We start from the raw sequence: 19830 nt of genomic DNA on the forward strand, positions 1-19830 counted from the left end.
AATATATATTATGTCCTTCAAAGGCTATTACAGATGAATTTGTTCAATTGTGTTGAATTCCATGAAACAAGAACGAGTTTTCTTCTCCATATTACATTAAACGACCATCAGTTTTCAAATGACCAAGTTTTCAAATGAAGAAAATTTATCTGCCCCGCGTTGTTATTGCTGTTGTCCAATTCTTTGCACATCTAAATAGACAACTAGTGTATATTTTGCCGTCATTTCATAAAACAATAGTGAGTGAGTATGGTTTTACGCCGCTTTTAGCAATATTCCAGCAATATCACGACGGGGGACACCAGAAATGGGCTTCACACGTTGTACCCATGTCGGGAATCGAACCCGGGTCTTCGGCGTGACGAGCGAACGCTTTAACCACTAGGCTACCCTACCTCCCCCATAAAACAATAGGCCTCTGTAAACTCCTTATGGTATGGTCATATCCTTCAATCCTTCAGTGAATAATGTTACAAAAAACAAAGCAAAATAGTTTTCTAAACGGCTACGTAGCCATTAACACAGATTGGGAGGGATAGAATGGGAGCGGTTATAGCGTCTAGAACAGTCGATAAGGGAAACGTACATAGAAAAGACGTTTTATGTAATGTGTGATTGATTTAATAGCTCAAATGACAATTACCAAATTCTAATCAACTGATTACCATTTAAGTCAACATGGGGACATCACATGACCATGCTAGTCCACGTAGTCGGGGCTACTGGTCTTACGAAATAAACAATAAACAACATTTCATATATGCAGATAATTAAATAACCTTTAATTCGCAAATCTAAATCTTGAAAATTTATCCTTTATAGTGAAAACGTGTCGAAGGTATAAAAGCTGTAGATTTAGCATACGGAAGGATGGTTCTGTCGTAAAGTTCTTTGTGAGAATATAGCCACACAAATCATTAGTAACTGAAGTAGGACACGCCAGGAAATACAGCGTGTTCAGTACAGGAAACATCCACCTACCAAATTGCCCCCCCCCCCAAAAAAAAAAACAAAAACAAAACAAAACAACAACAAACAAACAAAACAAACCAAAACAACAACAACAACAACAAAACAAACATTTTTAAAGAAACACCCAACCCCCCAAAAAAACAAAACAAAACAAAAAAACCCCAAACCAAACAAACAAAACAACAACAACAACAAAAGAACCCCCAAAAACCCAACCCAACCCTAACCCACGCCATCTCACCCCACCCCACTCCCAACATAACGACCCTAATGCCCTACACTGCCCCAATTCCTCTTTGTCCAGGGCGGCGAAACGTTAAAGGGAGTCGGTGATCAGGCCGGTGTATTGAGACATCCCTACCCCCAACCACCCCCTCACCACCAGGTAGACTGGGGTATTTGTGTGCGACTGAGGGATACATTGAATCGCTAATGTCAACTTGGGATTATTTTCGCATTAATTTCCTTGACATTAGATACGAAAATGACAACCTCTTGTCACACTATTACTAACTGGTAGGCTGGAGTTTTTTACAAGTCACGCACTGGGATTTGTTTTACGATTATGCGTTTCAAAATGAGAAGCTTCGAGTCTACCCAGGTTCTACAAGTCAGCAGGGAGTAGGAGCTGGGGAAATACCCTCAATACGTGAGGGTACCTAGGTACCGGTGTGTGTTTGGGGGTGGGTGGGGTGAGTATGTGGGGTTTTGTGGTATGTAGGTTGTGTGTGCGGGTGTGGGTTGTGTGTGCGGGTGTGGGGTGTGGGTTGTGTGTGCGGGTGGGTATGTGGGTTGTGTGTGCGGGTGTGGGGTGTGGGTTGTGTGTGCGGGTGGGTATGTGGGTTGTGTGTGCGGGTGTGGGGTGTGGGTTGTGTGTGCGGGTGGGTATGTGGGTTGTGTGTGCGGGTGGGTATGTAGTGTGTGGTGGTGTGTAGGTTGTGTTTGCGGGTGGGTATGTGGGTTGTGTGTGCGGGTGTGGGGTGCGGGTTGTGTGTGCGGGTGGGTATGTGGGTTGTGTGTGCGGGTGTGGGGTGCGGGTTGTTTGTGCGGGTGGGTATGTGGGTTGTGTGTGCGGGTGTGGGTTGTGTGTGTGCGGGTGTGGGGTGCGGGTTGTGTGTGCGGGTGGGAGAGTCCGCCCGGAGAGCGGAAGGTCCGGGGTTCGATCCCCGTCCGCGTCGTACCCAAAGACGTTAAAAGATGGTACTTGTTGTTACCCTCGGCATTAAGGGGCTAAAACAAGGACTGGTCGGCTTGGAGTCAGCATACGGTGACTGAGTGGGGTGGGTATTCATGTTCAACTGCGGCATGGTGTCTCTGTGGGCTAGCACTATAAATTCGCACAAAACGGGCAGCCACACACACACACACACACACACACACACACACACACACGTCGCCGTATAATGTATAAGTGCATTAATCTTGGAAGCGTCTCTATCTTATTATATAGTTTTAGGTATATCTGCATCAACTTAAATATAACACTACATTTGATGAGGATGCATCCCGCATCAGTGTGACTCTCCGGTGATGGGGAACTTTATTTTACTTAAATCAGCAGTTTTAGCTTCCCTCTGTTGGGTTGGGGATTCCTGGCATGCCGAGCTGCAGTGTGAGTGACCTCAGGTGTTGACAGGGGGGTGAGGGGGCCCTGGGAATACCCCACATCCCAGTGACGAATGTGTCACAGTCTTGGCAGCAGGCGCTCACGCAACCCGATATCCTGCACGGGCCTCGCTTCCGTTTGCGCGGACGCAGTTGATGTTTCAACAGCCATACCCGGTAATCCGGGAACCCGTCTTTCGGAGTATTATTGAAGGAAACTGCTATTATTATCCTGTCGGTGTCAGTACGGGTTCGTTGGGGAACAATTTTTCTCTGTTTGCGTGCTTGCTTGCGTGCATGCGTGCGTACGTGCGTGCTATAATTATAACGAGCGTTGACATGCGGTTATCGTTGACATGCAGTCGTTAATAAAATACACATTACAAACAAATAATCGTGTTTCTCATTTAAAAACCCCCAAAACAATTGGAAATGTTATTAAAGGTATAACCTGTTGAATATTTGAAAGATGTCACTGATATGAATGTCTTCAAAACTTTGCGTATCTAATCAATAATGTATCACAAGAAGACCATCCAACCTGCTGTTTCAAAGCCTTGAGCACAATTAACAGACACGTGTCACGGTGGTATGACTTTAAAGCAGCAAAGATCTGTTCACGTTGTAATGTACAAGCCGTAAACCACGCCCCTTTACCCGTGCAACAGGTGCTGAGATGAGCGAGGCAGTCGTGTTTGTCCGTGCAGCTGGATCAGGTCAATTTCAGAAATATACAAGCCGTCGGCACTGTTTGATACGCTCGTCAAACCACAACTGCAGGTGTTGCTCGTGAATATCGTGTTTGTGGAGCAATTTGCACCAACTTGCAACCAGCTTGTATATTTCAGCCTGTCAGGTTGAGTGTGAACACGTCGTACGTTGTAGCTTAGGTGATGGAAATTAAAGGGAAATGCTATGAGACTTGATAACACGGTTCAATGGTGCGTGAATATTTTTTACACAACTGATTCAACATCACGCAAGAAAAACCCGCCCTGCAGCATAGATACTGCAAGTGAGCTACAATACACATGCATTTCAGAATGTCTATGTGGTATTTAAAACTCCGCGAATAGAATCCAATTTAATATCAGCTGTTTTTATTTCCGCTTTAATTCAACGGCCTTTACAATTTCACAAGATATTTTAGTTACTGTCGAATGCTTATCTGTTCGTGTTCATCCGATAATAAAGTACTTCCTTGTCAAATAAGTTTGAAAATTTGCATGTTAGAGCACATTTCAAGATGGGCGATTTTTATGATTTGTTTTGTGCGTTAAGGTATAGTTTTGAAATACATATGTTTTAATCCATGGTTAAATTGCTTGTGAGATCATTTCAATTTACAGACAAATTATTTTGACATTATCCTTCTGTTTTCTTTCATCTTCTTTTTTTGAAATGATCATGTTATTTTTATCTGGAGTGCGATGTATTATATTATTAATCGTTAATTAATCTGTCTTCAGATTCGTTGCAGTAGTGAGTGAGTGAGTGAGTGAGTGAGTGAGTGAGTTGGGTATAACGCCGATTTTAACATTATTGCAGTTATATCACAGCGTACTTTGCAGTAGATCAAGTGACATTGAATTTGTATTGTTATTTCAGAATGTAACCGATTTTTATACATGATACGGCATCACGGGGCCCAGTTAGTCTGAGGCATCGCAATTCGCTGTGCAGAGTTACCGCCCCTGTGCTCGCCAGAATCCGATAATCGTGGGTTCAAATCCCAGTTCGCCAAACTTAAGTTTCAAGGTATGTCAGCACCATACGCGTGCTCGTGGGTTTCACCGAAGTGGTAAACGTCTGAGACCTGCATCACTTCGGGCTTTCATCCCACATTAACCTGCCACGCCGTGATATAACTGGAATAATGTTAAAAGCGGCGTTAAACCCAACTCACTCACTCACTTTACATGAAACATATACAACCCAGTCTCTCATTTAGTCTGCCTCAAATGTCGCAGATCAACAGTTGTCAAAATGTAGTACAAGGACGTCTTTCTTCAAAAACATCTCAAGAAAAACCACGTTAACCCTCTGCACGTGTGATAAAAAACAATCTATTCTTTAAAAAAAACAAGCATTTTACATGTGCCACATTACAATGTAAACCACTTAATCTAGGTAACACGACCTTGGGCTATATACTTCAAAATAAATAAATCTATTCACACTTTCTCTCTTCTAATCAGTGAAGTGAGAGAATTGCACATGCAGGGTGCTGTTCTGACACCGCCACTATTGACGACTTTCAGTGTGCCGTATATGTCCACTAGACCCCGCTTGTATGGAAACATCGCCGAACTGATAATAGGGGCAGACCTTAGAGCTACGCGGCGAACAAACAGTGTATTGTAGAATATACTGGCGGGACAATGGTGTTCGTTGGCTTGTGATAAACTGTCACAAGTACGCGGCCAGGGTTAGGGAGGCAAGATGAGGGTCTAGCGGGCACATATTCGCTTGAAAAATAATTTTCACACTCCATGAAGTATACAGTAAACTACGTTTATAACGAACACGCTTATAACGAACTGACGGATAGAACGAACTTACTTTTTTGTCCCGACTATTTTCTGTAGTTATGCTGTATATATGCTTATAACGAACTACGGCTATAACGAACTAAAATTAGTGGTCCCTTTGAAATCCAAGGTTCGCTCACACTTTGGCGAACACCTGAAGAAATTTGGCAGAACTCCATAGTGATTCATAAAAAAACATGTTCATGATATAGTCGATGTCGTAACGATTTTATTATGGTTAAGGAGAGGGTTCATTCGTGACCAACTCGTGTTATTCCGGGACAAGCCTTGAAGGTTACGGAAAGAGGCGAGTGGTAACGAATGGAGAGGGTTTTGTCGCTTTTATGTGATGGATTATATTCAACTGTGACATTGAGTGTGTGTTTAGCATCAATCAATTTAAGACAGAAAAATCGTCCGGATTAAAACATTTCTGAATTAACAGATCACGTGTACTTTGTAATCACATATCTAGCAAGTATTTGATTTCTGCATATATAATACGGTACTTCGTCTATCAAGGGGCCAAACACGAGAAAAAACCTGTTATTTATGTCGCAGGAATTTTTTCCAAGAATTTTCGGGGGTTCGAATTGGTCTCTAGCAACCCATGCTTGTCGTAAGAGACGGGATCTGGGGGTCAGGCTCGCTGACCTGGTTGAGGTGTGTCATATAATCACAATTGCGTGGATCGATGCTCATGATATCACTCACTGGACTGTAATAATTGTATTGAGTGTATTTGTCTCCGAAAGTGTCATCCCTTAGGTCTAGTTATACCTTAAATAAATATGAAAAACAAACATTCTTGTATATTGATAAAGGCGGCATAAAACCGTACTCACTCACCAACTGAAAGTTTTTAGCACAGGTAGATAGTACACGTTGAGTGCCATTTAAGTGAGTGAGTATGGTTTTACGCCGCTTGTAGCAATATTCCAGCAATAAACACCATAAATGGGCTTCATTCATTGAACCCATATCGGGAATCGAACCCGGGTCTTCGGCGTGACGAGCGAACGCTTTAACCATCAGGCTACCCGACCGCCCCGAGTGCAATTCAACAGTTTCGGGTGATCGCACTTATTACTAAATACGACAACCACTGTGCATGTGTCTGAGAGTGCATTAAAGACACGCTCTAAATATGCAGCGATTATTCTGACAGTGGGGACCCTCACAAACATCTCCTCGCCCCCGGTCTCTCGAAGTCAGGATTAAGACGGGAAATTATTCTTAACAATGAAACTTTTTATGATAAATTTCGACACATGATTGCCAAGCGAGTCCCTATTCACACCTTACTGTATGTAATTTGTTGTCGGTCTAGGATTTCAGAGTTGATCCGGTGCGAACACAATGTAAATAACATCGTATCTCAAACCCGTTGCTCGGGACTTGACGTCAGCTCTCACTAAAGTGTGTGATGGATTCTTAAAGTATCACAAATGTCGGGCACTTTAATTCCTGTCTAAATATTCATCCACGTGGATGTGTGATGATTGGAATTACTTAAAAACGCCGAGATGGGTCTTTATTTTCAGGTGGTGTCGAGGTGGGATTAGAAGGTATATGTAACATAGCCTTATATAGACTGCTTGGTGAAGCTGCCTTATTTAGACTCTCTGGTTAGACTCACTGGTTAGACTCACTGGTTAGAGTCTCTTGTTAGACTCTCTGGTTAGACTCACTGGTTAGACCCTCTGGTTAGACTCACTGGCTAGACTCTCTGGTTAGACTCACTGGCTAGACTCACTGGCTAGACTCACTGGCTAGACTCACTGGTTAGACTCTCTGGTTAGACTCAATGGTTAGACTCACTAGTTAGACTCTCTGGTTAGATTCACTGGTTAGACTCTCTGGTTAGACTCACTGGTTAGAGTCTCTGGTTAGACACACTGGTTAGAGTCTCTTGTTAGACTCACTGGTTAGACTCACTGGTAAGACTCTCTGGTTAGACTCACTGGCTAGACTCTCTGGTTAGACTCACTGGCTAGACTCACTGGCTAGACTCACTGGCTAGACTCACTGGTTAGACTCTCTGGTTAGACTCAATGGTTAGACTCACTAGTTAGACTCTCTGGTTAGATTCACTGGCTAGACTCATTGGCTAGACTCACTAGTTAGAGTCTCTGGTTAGACACACTGGTTAGACTCACTGGTTAGACTCACTGGCTAGACTCACTGGTTAGACTCACTGGTTAGACTCACTGGTTAGACTCACTGGCTAGACTCACTGGTTAGACTCACTGGTTAGACTCACTGGTTGGACTCTCTGGTTAGACTCACTGGTTAGACTCAATGGTTAGACTCAATGGTTAGACATTTCCCCTCTCAAAGTAGGACATTTCTTCCCCGGACAATTCCAAACTTTAAATAGGACGTTTCCCCACTCAAAGTAGGACATTTCCCGGCTCAAAGTACGACATTTCCCCACACCTTCATTTTGTTTTTTTTATAAGAAATAATGATAGGAAGTTGTTTTTGCTTTTGAAAGAATTAAAAAATTATCATTGTGCAATATGCCCTTAATAGTTGCCCTGCTTTTAATCACTGATTTGCCCGGTCCAGACTCATCTTTTTACAGACCATTGTTGGAGGATTGCGGAATGCGGCGCAAAACGCACTTTCACACACCGACGTCACGTTGGGCAGTTTCGCGGATAGATTCATGTGTTGAACGAGGCCTGTTGCAGCCACTACTTGGCTTCAGTTAAATAAATTATGCGTTTTGGGTGAAATAACGGTGATTTTAAAAACATTCTAAAACTACAGATCGTAATCTGAGGAAAATATTATTTTTGATTGATGTAAGTAAAATTCAAAGTACAGTAAACTACGGTTATAACGAATACGCTTGTAACGAACTTACTTTTTTGGTCCCGACTATTTGCTGTAGTTATGCTGAATATATGCTTATAACGAACTACGGTTATAACGAACTAAAAATTAGTTGTCCCTTTGAGTTCGTTATAACCGTACTTTACTGTATGTACATATTCGCGGTTCGAAAAACGACCAGCTATGCATTAACATGACAATTAGGTCAAATAGCTCGTTAAATAACCATTATCAGTAAATGCTTTTGCAATTAACAACTAAAACGCTTCCCACATACTGCCCCTTCTGACATGCTCTGCAACAAAACCAGCTTATCACTGCCAAGCCCCTTTAAAAACCACTAATAATAGAGGCTTACCTCCATCCCAGCTAAATAACCCCCATCAATACCTGTCACGTCGAGTCCGTGTACAGAACATGCACAACCGTAATGTAATCGATTTCATGTCATATCGCATTCAGCGGACATGCGGAGGTGATAATACACGGAATATTGCCAATTACCATCGCTAAGTGCTATCGACACGCATGTATTTCTGTCATTCAAAACATCGCGTAGGATACCATGTTCATTATGCTATAAAGCGCGCATACCTTTAACGGAAATATGGCAGAAAAGCTATCTCAATCCATTTGTTGCCGATATGGAAAAATATTGAAACAGTTCGTCGAAATGTATTGAAGTAAATTGAATCTGTTGGAAACCATATGCAATTGACATGATTGAAATTGACATGACTGAAATTGACATGATTGAAATTGTCATGATTGAAATTGACGTGATTGAAATTGACATGCTTGAAATTGACATGACTGAAATTGACGTGAATGAAATTGACATGTGCTACAGGAAACTGTCGTATCAGACATGGCTGGTTGAAAATAGTTGTATATTTCATTACAGCTGTACTTCATTACAAGGCGATCCATGTAGATTTCCGTCTTGTTTGATTGGTGCAATGCTGACGGACATATATTGACATCTCGTCAATATCAAACTGGTACGTGTAACGCGTGCACACAAACAACACATATTATCCAATCAAAACATGCAATGTTTGTTCATATGATTCACAGTAAGTGATATATTTGTGGAAAATAAAGATTTCGTGAAGAAAATGATTAATGACAAAATGAACTTCGACAATGTGTTTTCATAATAACCCTGAAGACCAACATTATTTTGCCAATTAATCACACATCACACCAACTCCAATCTATTTTTTAGTTTTGCCAAATTTGCGTCATACCAACGTGTCATTTTTACAACGTAACCGGCGTGTCTGTGTTGTCAGCAATCACCGAAATGTGTCGAATCCAGAGGATATTTGTAAGTTCTATGAAGTCAGAAACATTGATTTATTACCCTTAACACCTCAACCAAACGCTTAGCCTTGGAATAATGGACACGCTAAGACATAGCGTTATCGCTGCCCTTGAGACGGAACAGTGTTACCGCGTCAACGCTTGGAACTTTTTTAATGGGAATACCAGACAAGAAGCAAACAGATTCTCTATCGTATTTTGTATTTCCCGGTGTCGTGGTTTGCAGTAATGTGGCGATCCGCGCGGAGATGTTGTATTTGTATACTGGAAACTTTCACTGATCGGAACATTTGTAGGTCACGTTCGGTTCCTCCTTTTTTTCTCTGCAATGTTTTGGATCGTGGTCGTCCTTTCTACCAGTGGATCATGCAGGAGACTTGTTTATTTAGCACTCACTCACTCACTCACTCACTCGTTTATTTGGCACTCACTCGCTCACTCACTCACCCACCCGAGCACCCACCAACCAACCCACCCACTCACTCACTCACTCACTCACTCACTCACTCAACCACCCACCCACCCACCCACTCACTCACTCACTCACTCACTCACTCACAATGTCGCCTAAATTTACACCTGCTAATTACTAATTTTCCTCCATCATAAAAACCTAATTACTCTTCGTTCGTAAAATCTTCATATCTTTATACAGGGTCACAGTAAACAAATCGGATTTGACACTGTACGTAACCTTATAATGGAACAAAGAAATATACAAACTTTTCAGAAATAAAGTGTCAAGTCTGGTAGGATGAAAACGAACGATAGAGAAACGGTAAGGCCGCTCAAGATACACGTTCCAATTCTTCGCAATGTTCTCAACCATGGAAAGCGAACGGTTGTCCGGTTGACAAAAAATTATTTCGAAAAGAATTTTTACTCACCGAAATCGAAATGTCTTTGTTGCTAGGCTGGACTTCTTTGGTTCTGAAACAAACAAGATATTGATCAGTGATGCGGAACTCCCATGCCAGCTGTCGACAGCCTTGTTGACAAACATGACGTAATGATATGCAAGAAACACTTGCATCCACAAGTACTTCAGGAAAACATCCGGATTTCAACATAAGCCTTATACAAATAGATTATCGTTCACCGCCAGAGCTCTAATGGGTGGGTGATAAATGGCTGCCCATATATGGTATAGTTTTGTATGAATTAAATACAGATTTCTTAACGAATTGACGAAAGTTAATAATATGTGTTTGATCCTTATACGTAATTTGTTGAAATAATATTATTGTAAAGTGAATTAATTCAAAACTGTGTTCATCACTGGTTTTGTTATTTAGATAATCTAAATTAGATTTTCCTGTTTTGATGATAGAATGTCATCATGTACAAAACGCACATAGTCTTCACATTTAAATAACGATGATGATACGGATCACAATAATGATACTAATAATAATGTTTGTTGTTTGTTGTTTAACGCCGCACTCAGCAATATTCCACCTATATGGAATAATCGCGTGTGGATCAAACAATCCAGTGACTGACATCATCAGCATTGAAGTACGCAACCGGCGTACGATGACATGTATCAACAAAGACATAATAATAATAATAATAATAATAATAATAATAATAATAATAATAATAATAATAATCATCATCATCATCATCATCATCATCATCATCATCATCATCATCATCATCATCATCTCATTCTGGTGTCCCCCGCCGTGATATTGCTGGAATATTGCTAACTGCGGCGTAAAACCATACTCATTCACTCATCATCATCATCATCATCATCATCATCATCATCATATCCGATGTAATAACATTGATAGTTCCTTTTATTCTTTGGTCTTTTGCGTAGACGGGAATGTCCGATTAACTCTCCATTCCTTAAAAATAATGGACATTATTTTTTAAGGAATTGAGAGTTACGAGGATATTCCCCTCATCCCTACTTTTACACTTTGACAAAATATTCTGTAGTTGAAAATATTTGAAAAATAAACCAGAATTCAAATGTTGCTTCAAGATAATGTACAGTTGACAAGCAACTCTCCATTCCTGAAAAACAATGGAGCGTTCAAACAATGGAATGACGTCACAGATGTGTTTTAAAAGCGTGTCGTTTGTACAAGAAAACCAGGAATTGAAGAAAAAAGCATCTACTATCCGGAACACATATATGTATGTAGATAAGTAAATTGGGCGACCCAGCAGCTGTCCGTGGTCGGAACATCAGCTGTCCGGAGAAGGATTTAAGGGACATTAATGACCACGGGAGGACACCCGAGGAGCGATAGAGGTCTGTTTACGACCTGCACGTGTAGCTGGCCCTCGTAAAACAATCATCTGGACCGCCCAGGAATGTGTGTGAGTGGGTTCACCTGCCGAGGTGAACAGTGACCGACATTAATTCTTGTGTCACATGACACTCGTACAGTGATAGTACAACAGGCTCATATTGCTACTAAAGTTTGAGGCTGGGTATTAGTAACAATAAAAAGGATTATTCTTCGTCGAAATACAACCTTTTTAAATAAAAACTAATTGGTGGTGATTATAGAAATGGGGAGATAAGCTCCCTTTGCTAGGTTGTAAAACATTGAACTATATTAACCGAGTGCCGATTTGTGGATGAATTGTTACATTTAGTCTGGGTAAAGTGCTTGAGTTGGGTTTTACACCGCTTTTAACAATATTACAGTTATATCACTGCGTGTCAGCTTAAAAAATGTGGGAGGAAAGCCCGAAGTGATGCAGGTCTCAGACGTTTACCACGTTGGTGAAACCCACGAGCACGGGTATGGTGCTGACAAACCACGAAGTACAATCAGGAGGAACCTTGGATTCGAACCCACAACCACAGGATCCTACAAAATGGATAACGGTTCTTTAGACGACCGAACCACCCATGCCGCCTGCCGCGAAAAAAAAGACACGATACCTATTGGAGAATTCGTTAACTATTTTATTAATATCAGGGATTTGCATTCATATCCGTTAGAAATAATTACTTGTGTTTACAATAATAATTTCGAAGCTACTTACATGTTAAAATAAAATAATAAAAAAATATTTTTAAAAATAACATGGTGTAATAATTGTTAACGATGATTGTTAGTTTCGTTTTTGATTACTGACACAATAGTGATTTTTTTAAAACCTTATGGCGCTTTCTTAACACCGAATATTGTTTTTTTGTTGTATTGAACAGAAATATGGCGATAGTTTATACCGTACTGGAACGTGTGCATTCTATTGTGCTTGCTTTTGTTGTTTTGTGATTGCTAGTTCAACAAAACTCATGTCAACAATGTAACGTGATTGTTCATATTGTATTGTGATTGTCCGTGCGATTATCCATACATATAAGACATAGCAAAAATATATATTTTATTTATATTTTATGGATATTTTTATTGATCACCATCTACTTCACATGTGTTCAAAGATTTGGATGGCCGTTTTCTATATGGAACTATTTATGCTCATTATGTCAATCACCGTATTGTTTGGTCCAGACTCGATTATTTACAGATCGCCATCATCTAGTTGGAATATTGCTGGGTTCGGCGTTAAACAACAAACAAACGAACACAACTATATGGAAATAAACTTGGCAGATTTTCTGCAGAATTGATTTCTTCATCAAGGAATACTTACAAAAAAAATATTTTATTCACGGCACTTGTAGCACGCGGAAATAGATAGACATCGATTTAAAAAAAAACATATTTTTAAAAGCAGAACTTTTCCCAGGAGCTTTGAGTTTGACGAATTGGCCCTGGGTTGCCGTGTCACAAAATATAACCGTGAGTGTGTGAGTGAGTGAGTGAGTGTGTAGGTGTGTGAGTGAGTGAGTGAGTGAGTGTGTGAGTGAGTGAGTGAGTGAGTGAGTGAGTGAGTGAGTGAGTGGGTGGGTGAGTGCGTGAGTGAGTGAGTGAGTGATCGAGTTGGTGAGTGAGTGAGTGAGTGAGCTAGAGGGATTACTACAACAATTCGCAATATTCAGGTATTTCTACAGTGGTAGTATCAAGAATAAAAAAACAACATATTTTTAAAAGCAGAACTTTTTCCAGTAGCTTTGAGTTTGACGAATTGGCCCTGGGTTGCCGTGTCACAAAATATGACCGTGAGTGGGTGAGTGAGTGAGTGAGTGAGTGAGTGAGTGAGTGGGTGGGTGAGTGCGTGAGTGAGTGAGTGATCGAGTGGGTGAGTGAGTGAGTGAGTGAGTGAGCTAGAGGGATTACTACAACAATTCGCTATATTCAGGTATTTCAAGAATCGATCGACATATTTACCCGCGCTGGCTGGGAATCGAATCCGTCACAACTATCCTGATATGACTTAACTATATTTGCATTTCTGGTCACAGATTGTGGCAAACAAAGATCATACATGGCATTAGCGCATATTATTTACAATTTACAACATTTTACAACAATATATTATTTACCAAGAGGACTTTTATGTTAGCCTAATATTTGAATACAACTTAGAAATTTTTTTCAACACACTTAGTTTGTACTATTAAACCAACTGAAATTGTAACACATTTGGCTTGTTCTGATACATCAAGTCACAAATCATATCTGTGGTCAAGGGTGAGGGTCAGATAGCCTGTGGTCAGTGTCCACATGTCCTGGGGACCCTACTGTCAATCACCCCAGTGGTCGAGAGAACCAGGTGTGTGACCTGATGTCCACTGGTCGAACACATGTGGTCATTGTTTGTTTGTTTGTTGTTTAACGCAGCAATATTCCAGCTAAATGACGGCGGTCTGTAAATAATCGAGTCTGGACCAGACAATCCAGTGATTGATATAATAAGCATCAATCCACGCAATTGGGATCGATGACATGCATCAATCAAGTCAGCGAGCCTGACCACCCGATCCCGTTAGTCGCCTCTTACGACAAGCATAGTTGCCTTGTACGGCAAGCATGGGTTGCTGAAGACCTATTCTACCCCGGATCTTCACGGGTAAAACGTCAAGCGTTACATATTGGTGTCTGTGTCAGAATGATAAAAACAAAAACGCACTTTAACTACACATCGTAGAGTGACGCCACATGATCTCGTACGATACGTGTGGCGGTCGGGTAGCCTAGTGGTTAAAGCGTTCCCTCGTCAAGCCGAAGACCCTGGTTCTATTCCATACACTGTGTGAAGCCCATTTCTGGTGTCCCCCGCCGTGATATTGCTGGAATATTGCTAAAAGCGGCGTAAAACCATACTCAATCACTGGTACAGACTAGACCTTTAACAGGCTACTGTGACCTAGCTGGAACGACTCTGAATGGCGAAATGCAATAACGTTATAACTGTACATAATACCTTAGGGACACTGATGTATTAATGTGATTGCTGTTTTAAATTGGAACAGAGTGTATATTTTTTTTCGCTACTAATGTTTTACATAAGTGGAAACATTAATTTCAATCACATGTGCACCATTGGCACCCATACATTATTTACTCTTCTGTAACGAATTCACATATTTCACGGTATTAATGATAAGCCGGACTTTTACATGAACTGTAAAGAGTTTTTTATGGCCTATCTGAGATAAAAAGGCTCCTTGCATGACACGAAGTTCAACAGAAGTCCTGTAGTAGAAGGTATAGCATGGCAACGTGGTCAAAGAGTGTTGCCACACGCGACAATACCGCGGAGAAGGGAAATTGACCCAATTAAAAGTCACCCGAGGAAAAATGATTTTCCTCTGTTAAACTAAGGATTTATTTTTTTTATCAAAGATTTGGTAGTGTAGCTTAATGAGAAAGACAGGTGGTCTTTCGTGTCTTTATGATGTGCTTTTCAGACATGTTTCAAGGCCTCAGTGAATCTTTCTTATGGAAGACACGTGATGGACATGACCAGTTTGACACATCAGTGACCAATATAATGTCTGATGCAATTCACAATTTTGACGTATAACATACGTTCCCGGGTTTTTGTCAAATGAACAATTGACTTGCCTTTGCATGTGTTTGTGAACACTTGGCATCACCACTACTTGATAGTGATTCACAAACACGTGGTTATTTCTTATGATAATGGAAAAGGTTTTGTCTTAATGATGATGATGATGATCATCATCATCATCATAATGATAATAATAATAATACTATAAAATAACGAATAAGTGCGTACCGTTTAAAAAACCTTTATGCCGGTCTCATCAAGATAAAATTACTACTCGCTATTCATTATGGTCACTCGATACAAATTCACTCATATGTTCCTACAAACACACGAACGTTGCATTAGCCACTGGTGTAATAAAATGTGCAGAATTATGCCCCTTTCCGTGCTAGGATCCGCTGATAGTGGTTCCAATGCCCAGACTATGACCGGTTTGTCCGAACCCCGGTACTGGGTTTCCTTCCGCATTAAGATGGCGGAAACGCTGCAGCAAACGGCGTAAACATCAACTCACTCAGTCAACGTGAAACTCAGGTACTGTTTTCCTCTGACCTAATTCAAAGCATGGTCTGTAACCTTCACCCATGTCAACGTTCTGTAGACATATGTACTATGTACTTGTGTGAAAAGGTAATTTTATTTCTCCTAGCTGTAACACTTGAACCTAAGATATAAATCAATGATTGAGATAGCCCCACGACACAGCTGTGATAAATCACGAGGTGTTAGATAAGTGTTACATTCTACAAAATCAAGTGTGAAGTTGGGTTCTTGGATCAGACGATGCCCGGTGTGTTAAAACGCAGATCGAAGCAACTACGTTTTCTCACATGTAACACGAGGATATGAATGTTTGATGCAACCAGTGCAAGGCAATGCCTGGCTCCCTATTATTCACTAGATCCTGGAATATCCGTTATGGTTGTGCAACCTAGTCGAGGTTGGGCAATAAAAACATAATAAAAATATCGATGTCACTGGGAACAATAAAGGTTTTATCTTGATTTATTCTGAGTGTGGAGGTCAGGTGGGTCTGGATTACACCGGAGGAAGGCGTGCATATCAAGCGCTCTTCAAGGTAGCGTGTGTGTTGAATGAATTGAAGCACAAACCAGCGAGGCAAAGCAAAGCAAAGCAAAGCAAATGACATAAAGCAAAGCAAAACAAGGAACAGTATAGAACAACGAAAGCAAAGCAAGGCAACTGACTTTAGGCAAAGCAAAACAAGGAACAGTATAGACCAACGAAAGGAAAGCAAAGCAAAGGAAAGCGAAGCAAAGCAAATGACATAAAGCAAAGCAAAACAAGGAACAGTATAGAACAACGAAAGCAAAGCAAGGCAACTGACTTTAGGCAAAGCAAAACAAGGAACAGTATAGACCAACGAAAGGAAAGCAAAGCAAAGGAAAGCGAAGCAAAGCAAATGACATAAAGCAAAGCAAAACAAGGAACAGTATAGAACAACGAAAGCAAAGCAAGGCAACTGACTTTAGGCAAAGCAAAACAAGGAACAGTATAGACCAACGAAAGGAAAGCAAAGCAAAGCGAAGCAAAGCAACTGACATTAAGCAAAGCAAAACAAGAAACAGTATAGAACAACGAAAGCAAAGCCAAGCGTAGCAAAGCAAAGCAAAGCGAAGCAAAGCAACTGACATTAAGCAAAGCAAAACAAGGAATAGTATAGATCAACGAAAGCAAAGAACATCAAAGCAAAGCAACTGACATAAAGCAAAGCAAAACAAGGAACATTATAGATCAACGAAAGCAAAGAACATCAAAGCAAAGCAGTGAAACTGATGAAAAGCAAATCAAAGAATAGTAAAGAACAGCGAAAGCAAATAACAGCAAAGCAACTGGTGAAAAGAAACTGAAGGAAATAAAGCAGGACAGGGCAGCTTAATACACACATTAACGACATTGATCTACACTATTATCTACAGGGCACATCTTCCCTAATGACAATAATATGTTATTAAATTGACACGGTCATATTACATGATGTCCAATAAAATCTCCCACATTACCCAACAAGCAGTTTTATGATATTAACACGAATACCCACCAGGAGGACAGAAATCCCTACACTAAAAATGCCATTTGCACAATAACCTACAGGCTCTTAACAGCACATGTCATGTCAAGGAAATCCCTATCCCGTATACTACCGTGATGGTCTATCCCTTACTTCACGTGTCTCTCTAACCACGATCCTCGTAGCTACAGGGAACTAAGAACGGCGATCAGCGATCTCGTAAAACTGATGACATTAGTTCTTATCATGTAGGTAGCATACGGCGGATAACACCGGGTACTTGGCTGACAGTTTTATGGCGTGTCCCAGTGGGAAATGTATCTCGTACCAGACAAATATCTCATCCTTGATCACAGATGTATTTTCCTGTTTCAAGAGCCAGCGTTTGAGCCTCGGGTTTGAGATAAATTGTCGGGCAAGAGAAGGCTTGAACACTGAATTTGACCCAAAATTATCAGAACACTGGAAATATAAGGTCTAAAACAACACTATGATACCCGTATCAAATACACCAACATCGAAGAACTATTTTGTGTTTGTTTCATTTTTAGATAAAACAAGGATGTATACTCTCTTTTGCTGGGCATTATAGAAATTATTTTTTGTCAAATATTTTTGAATTTATTCATTTAGATTTTCGACCTGGCAGCACTGAAATCTGAAATTGTTGTTCAGAACATATGATATTACACTACAGATCCCAACGTGTAGTCAAACAACAGCTGTTGCAAATAACATAACCACTGGAAACAAATACCACAATGAAGTTTATCAAGTTTCAAGTTATGCAGGAGCGGTTTTGTGAGGACAGGTTATGGTGTCAAGAAATATGCAAAAATGTGGATGTGAAAATTGGATACATCACACCAAAAGCGAAAACAGGGTCGCCTATTATCCACCGAGATCCTTTCGGAGAATGAGAAGAAGCTTCAGCATTCTGCAGTACCCAGATTGTCAGAAGGGCTGTATTCCTGGGAGCCAACCCGGGTACACTCCCAATGTCAGTCAACAGATTGGGAGGGACCAAACCTAAGGCACCGAGAACAATGGGGAGTCGGACAACTTGGTACTTGGGATGCAAGCGTGACATTTCGAAAGGCAGGTGTGCATATTTGCCATGTTTTTCCTAAGTCTAGTCAATCACATTAGTGTCAAAAGGGACAGAAAATAAGACAATGTAAATGATTTCATTGGATTTATCAAAAAGGACAAGATTAGGTTTGTTGGCCCGGATAGGTCTGAGGCTGTATACGGGCCTATTCCAACGAATTTTGTATTTGTAATTTTCCATGACTCCCTCTACGTATTTCGGGTCTTACCATGGATGGACCTCTGTGTCAAAACCACAAGCATGGCGAAGACGGTAAGAATGCTGATCTTCTCAACACACTGCACATAATCTCAATAGGGGCGGTCGGGTAGCCTAGTGGTTAAAGCTTTCGCTCGTCTAGCCAAAGACCCGGGTTCGATTCCCGACATGGGTACAATGTGTGAAGCCCATTTCTGGTTTCCCCCGCCGTGATATTGCTGGAATATTGCTAAAAACGGCGTAAAACCAAACTCACTCACTCACTCACAATCTCGATGCAGTTCAGAGAGCCTCTGAGTCTGGGCCGATTTGATACGGCAACTTCACTTGGCGGACACACCTATCTGTACCGTCCAGCCGTACAGAACCATCAACAAAGTCAACATTGACATTGAGATTATGTCCAACAGCCTTGGCTCGTTTAAAAAAACAGTGGAATGCCTCGTTTGCATCACGAGTCTCGACATGCTCATTATTATCATTATCATTATCATTATCATTATTATCATCATCATCATCATCATCATCATCATTATTATTATTATTATCATTATCTGGTATTGATATAATATAAACGTATTCTTTCTGAACCCTGCAGTGAAAAACCGATATTTTTTCTAGTTGAGAAGTGAAAGGTCCCTTTTACATTGATTAATGATGTCATAATAATGTTCTTGTGCGACCGAGGCGCCATTTAATAAGGAGAGGTCGGAAGAACCAAAACAGAGCATCGTTGAAAGGAGGCATTCAAGAAGCTTTGTTTACGTTTTCATATGAAGACAGCAAAACTGAAGTTTGAAAGAATATTATGTTTTGAACGACATGAAATGGTGATATGACTTTGTCCAATTCGTATAACACCGAAACATAAACAGAACATACATACAAACTGCATTATGTATCAACATGCATATCGGTTCTGCCTTACCATTCAACATATGTAATAACCATCAGTCCTAAACACCTGTCACAGATCAATAAATTATCTATATGATCAACAATATTTCTATTCTGATTTCTCACACATCCATGACATCAACACAACTACGTCACAGATCGTTATCACATCTCCCTGTGGGCGAGGCTAGTCGCCCGGGGGTCCAACCGAACCGTTCTCTTGGGAAAGAAGATTTAATCAAGTCCCGTTAGTAGATCATTGCTGTTACAATGCCCCGTGGCGTCCCATGATGGGGTGACCTATCAACACCATGCGTTAGTTGCAGGAGTTCATACTGGCTACATCTCTAGGGAAATACACACCAATTGCAATCAGGGGCCAGGTAATTCATGTACAATGACAGCTGAAAAGATGTTGATTT

The 19830-nt window shown here is 40.8% G+C and overlaps 1 protein-coding gene across 1 annotated transcript in view; it reads right to left on the reverse strand.

Moving 5' to 3' along the window:
• The window catches only part of LOC139472771 (uncharacterized), a 97264-nt gene that overhangs the window by 38834 nt on the left and 38600 nt on the right, over window positions 1-19830 (reverse strand). Inside the window, exon 3 of the mRNA XM_071255238.1 lies at window positions 10163-10205. The gene's annotated coding sequence lies outside the window, so the exon portion shown is untranslated. The remainder of the gene's footprint in view (window positions 1-10162; window positions 10206-19830) is intronic.

The sequence above is a fragment of the Haliotis cracherodii genome, unplaced genomic scaffold (assembly GCF_022045235.1).
Source record: "Haliotis cracherodii isolate W230 unplaced genomic scaffold, xgHalCrac1.p SCAF_25, whole genome shotgun sequence".
Classification (NCBI taxonomy): domain Eukaryota; kingdom Metazoa; phylum Mollusca; class Gastropoda; order Lepetellida; family Haliotidae; genus Haliotis; species Haliotis cracherodii.